The sequence below is a fragment of the Bidens hawaiensis genome, unplaced genomic scaffold, assembly GCF_021521415.1.
Source record: "Bidens hawaiensis isolate Kalapana, Puna unplaced genomic scaffold, B.hawaiensis_p1.1 tig00004748_1, whole genome shotgun sequence".
NCBI lineage: Eukaryota > Viridiplantae > Streptophyta > Magnoliopsida > Asterales > Asteraceae > Bidens > Bidens hawaiensis.
Window position 1 is genome coordinate 1,674,016 of NW_027491294.1, and position 5,348 is coordinate 1,679,363.

Sequence of the window (5,348 nt, forward strand, 5' to 3'; positions counted from 1 at the left end):
GATTAAACAGAAAAAAAAATGTATTTAATATGAGAGAGAGGAAAGAAAATTTAAAATATAAAATTATTAAAAATAAAGATAAATATATTTAATATGAGAGAGATGAGGGAAAATTTTGTAAGGAATTAATATGGTGATAACATGTGGCAATAAAAAAGTTTTGTTTATTATATATATATGTAAAAGAATTCATTATTTTTTTTATTACTATTTGAGAGCAAAGGTAAATAAAGGCCCAGATTAAACAAAACAAATATATTTTTAAAGAGTTGAAGATGCATATGATGGATAATATAATACATAAACACACACATACACACAAAAAAAGAAAAAGAAAAAAGAACACACTAATTTGAACACTTGAATGTTTCATTTTTTGATCAATGAAACGACAACATTAACGTGTCTTATTTTCTTAGTAGCTAGATGTTCCGTCACTTTCTTGCCAACCTTCTTAAAGAGCACGTCAATTATGGACTCCCCAAAATGAAAAGTGAACAATGGTTCTGTAATAGCCCTGATTAGTTTAGCGTTGTAACCGGTATCATCTTGATCGAAGTTGAATTCAATGAAATTCATGTTATCAAGATAGAATGATGCTTCTGCTTGAATAATGCTCCTAACTTCATCCTCGTGTGGATAATAAAATGGAAGATTGAATGAGTTAATATCTGACTCGTGAACCAGCCCCTAAGTTAAACACAATATACGTACTGGTTATTATTTATCGTAATTATCTCTAGTATATTAATTGGTTATTACTTTACGACTATAGTACTTTTATAAATAATTGATCAATAACACGTATAATATTTAACGAACCTCCTCGAGCATTTCAAGAAGTGATGTAGTAACTCCCAATAGCTGCTACTATCATCGAGAGTTGGATCAAGGCTCCTCCGACTGCGTAATGTTAAAATCATGCGTCCGCCGTGTACTATTTCCCCACGTCGTGATTCTAAAAACTTTGTAAAGTCTTCACAAAATTGTTTTCCATATGCTTGCAATACATTTTGAAGACTTGTTTTTGCCATGTATATATTTGTTTAATTATCATCAAGGCCTTCAGGTACCTTCACAAATTACATGGGTTTAAGTTTATCATCAAACAGATCTCAAAGTAACCTAACATGATCTCGAAATACAACACAACTAGATTTAGGAGTCATATTACTTAGTGTTGGTGTTAATCAATATGTTCACATGTTATGAAGCGGGTCAGCTGCAACCCTTGGTATTTTACTGTTGTTAAAGCTTTTAAACCTTGGGTAATTTTGTAATAGGCAAGGTAAACAGCTGGTGTGTGAAGTTGTTATATTAAATAAGTAAATATAATGAAGGTTAGCATATTTAGAAAGATAAGGTTGTAACTTGCAATTAGTTGTACAAGTTGTTTTAGATTATGCAGTTTTTATGGTGTATGTTTTAGTATAAATAGGTGACTAAAGTGTCTTGTAAAAGTGTGGTGGTTCAATCCCTTTAATACAAAAAAACTATATGTGCCTTTGATTACCAACACTTAGTTATATAAACCTGCATGTAGTAGTGTATATTTTTCTTCCAATCTTATTCCTCATCATTTTGGCAATAATCACAACGATGGTTATATAGTTGGGTATTTCACAAACCTGAGAAAGCCAATGGACACTGTAAGAGGAGTGAACTAGGTGTAGACTTTCGTTAGAGAAGAGTCTACCATAGAAAGAACCTGGAACAGCTGAAACAAAGCATGGCCCAAACTTTTCTCCCTTGTCCTTCTTTAGGACTTTATAAAAGTTGGGTAATAACTTGAAAACATTATTGAAATCATTTGGAAATAGATCGTTTAAGCATACTTGAAATTGTGGTATTTTGCAATTATTTTCTTTACACGCCTCGTGGACTGAATCAATTATGTCATGTGCAACCAACAACGTATTCATGCCGGAGGAGCATCCTAAATCTGCAATCGTAAAACAATGGTCGAAGAAGACACCTTGATTCGCCATATCCTTGATTGCACGCTTTAAAACCGGTGCTGCTTTCTGTATCACAATTTTCTAGAAATCATTGTTGAATGCATAAGTTAGAAGGATGTTTAATCCACTCAAAACATATAGAAAACATAAGACTTTGAGATAAAGAAAGACCTGGAGAAGGGAGTTGTTAGAATAGCTTGAATCTCCATCGCCATTATTCATATGAAGAATGTCTACTGATGACATGATTACTTTTCGTTTCCCTATAGTTGGAGGCTTTTCATGTTAATGCTTTAAATAGGCTTCCATAAGTCAATAAGTCATGAAGGCGTGATGTTAATATTTTTTTTCTGAACGATCAACAAATTAGAATGACTAGGTACTTTGTAAGGGGTGACCCAATGGCTAAAGGTCATTGCCAGTAGGCCCAACACAGCCGTACGCAGCCCTTAAGCACCTCCAAGTTATCTTAAGTTTCAGGGAAAACTCACCCGCCCGAAAGCACACTAGTGGTAAAACCCGATTGCCCTCAGAATCGAACTGGAGATCACAATGATCTCAGTCTTCCTTCATTGAGCTACCTATGTCCCCCCTAAAATGTTGTGAGAATTGAACTCGAGTCTTTATTGAGAAACTCAAACTCCTTACCACTACACTACATTGAAAAGGACTTCATCACAATATGAATAATTATTTTATTATTACTATTCAAGAGAAGCAAAACACTATTTTTTATTGATTTTGGTTAATATAATAAGAGCCAAATAAAAATAAAAATAGTAATAGTAATAGTAATAATAATAATAATAATAAAATGAGAGAGAGAGAAAGAAGAAAAAGTAAATAGCGATGGATGGCGATAGGACGGATTTTGAATTGATATTCACAGTCTCATTCTATATTCGAATCTTAAATATATATAAACGAAACCTCTTTATTTTTTTTCAGTCCATCAGATTTTTTTTTTATATTTTTTTTTTATAAATGGTGGTTTCTCATTCATTTGACCCAAATTCACGGATATGGATCTCACTAAACCCAAATAGCCATTAAACGGGTTATAACATCTTATTATATTAAAAATTAATATCACCAAATATATAATATAAAATCATATAAAATAGGGATAGAATAAAAACTAATATCCATTTTTCTTTAAAAAAGATATTATTTATAATTATAAAACAATTTTATAGTAAAAAATAAGCGGGTCACGGGTCTAATCAAACCCAAATAGCTTTTAAACGGGTTATAACATCTCATTTATTTGTGAAACCCTTTCATCATCAAACCCTAAGTATATTATTAATTTTCTTACAATAAATAAAATTAAAATACAATAAAATGTATCAATATTAGAAACGTAAAATTTAAAACTAACCCCATAATCAAACCCTAAATTAATTTCTCAATATGATTTAGTTACACGATTCTTTTTTATTTTAAGTTTAACTTAAATGAAAAGTTCACAAAATAATATCCAAATTATAAAAAATGAACATAAACGAATATAAAAATTAAGTAGATAATTCATTCAACGTTTCATTAAAAATTAGCAAACCCAACATAAATTAATCAAAATAGGTTCAAGTATATTATTAACTTCTTACAGTAAATAAACTAAAATCCAAAAAAATACATTCACAATATTAGAAACAAAATTTAAACAACCCCCCATGATACGGGGAACAAAAACTAGTGTAAAATATGTTTCATACATTGTCTAATACTCGTCGGGTGTCGGGTTACCCCGTTATGTTGTTTAAAATTACTTGGGATTTCTAAGTATATTTCTTACTATTATTAGTTTTTATAAAATTTCACTGCGTAGGGAATTAGAAATACATGAACTAAAAATCTAACCGGATTAATGATTTGAACGTAATTGACAAAAAGGTGAAAACCTCAATGGTCTAGTTACACGAAAGAACTTTTTGGAAGAAAGTCACATAATTGACCAAATCTCAAGGACAATTTTCACACTTTACTCAAGTTTTAAACAAATATGTTTACAATACGATTAGAGTAATAATATACTTATGTTTAGAACTATCTGGCCAGGTAGATCACCTAATAGCATACTGTCACATACCCATAAGAACTAAATTTCATACCTGGTCCTATATCCGAGTAATCGTGTCCCTTGCACGTCTCAAATATTTCATATTTATAATTTAGTTCGGGTTCGTTAGCCCTCATAAAAGGATATAACAACATATTATCCTTTTTTGAGGGCTATATATAAAGTCCAACATTAAACAAAATAAATAATCTTAATCTTAAATATATATAAATGAAACCTCTTTATTTTTTCTCAAGCCACCAGATTGTTTTATTTACAAATGATGATGTCTCATGCATTTGACCCGAATTTACGGGTATGGGTCTCACCAAACTCAGATAACTATTAAACGGGTTATAATATCTCTATTAAAAATTAATTTCACCAAATATTTGATATAAAAATCCTATAAAATAGGGATATACTAAAAATTAATATCCTATTTTTTAAAACAAATATATTATTTATAATTATGAAAAAATTTTGTAGTAATAAAAATAAACTGGTCATGTGTCTCATTAAACTCAGTTAGCTTTTAAACAGGTTATAACATTTCATTTATTTGTAAAACCTTTTCATCATCAAATCTTAAGTATATTATTAATTTTCTTACAATAAATAAAATTAAAATACAAAAAAATATATAAATATTAGAAACGTAAAGTGTAAAACAAACCCCGTAATCAAACCCTAATTTAATTTCTAAATATGAATTTAGTTACATTAGCGATTCTTTTTTTTCTTTAAGTTTAACTTAAATGAAAAGTTTCACAAAATAATATCCAAATTATACTTGACTCAGCTTGACATACTTGTGAGTTAAGTGAAATGATCATAGTTGCTACGAATGGACCGGTTTCTACATATGACAAGTTCATATTCATGATGCATGCGCAGCTATAAATGACAAACCAAGCAACAGGATCAAATCAGAAGCATTTCTACTCAGCAAGATTAACCAATATAAATAATTAAACTGTTTAAAGTTTTTTTTTTTTTATTTCAATTTCTATAGCTTCTTCATATACTCAAAGGTTAGGATTTTTTTCTTGATTTAGGTGGGTTGAAGAAAAAAAAGTGTTTTTAGGTAGTGTACTAGAATTTAATTGCTTTTAGGTAATCCTCCATCTGAGATGGCGGATTACATGTACACGCAAACATGCTTTCCACGTGTGTCTCCAAGTCGGATGCCATGTCAACGGGTAATACACGTGGAATCCTCTATCTGAGATAGAGATTTATATAAACTCATTATACCACCATTTACCGTGGACTTACCATATGGAGTCTCCTTTTTTACCTCCTGGACTTACCATATGGAGTCTCCT

The 5,348-nt window shown here is 30.2% G+C and overlaps 1 pseudogene across 1 annotated transcript; it reads right to left on the reverse strand.

Moving 5' to 3' along the window:
- Positions 1–343: 343 nt before the first annotated feature.
- LOC143627930 (putative methyltransferase TCM_000331) lies at positions 344–2,266 on the reverse strand (annotated as a pseudogene). Its single transcript, XR_013152666.1, has 4 exons — positions 2,130–2,266; positions 1,629–2,039; positions 823–1,073; positions 344–690 (listed from the first exon to the last, which is right to left on the reverse strand). The product of XR_013152666.1 is annotated as a putative methyltransferase TCM_000331 (transcript).
- Positions 2,267–5,348: the final 3,082 nt, after the last annotated feature.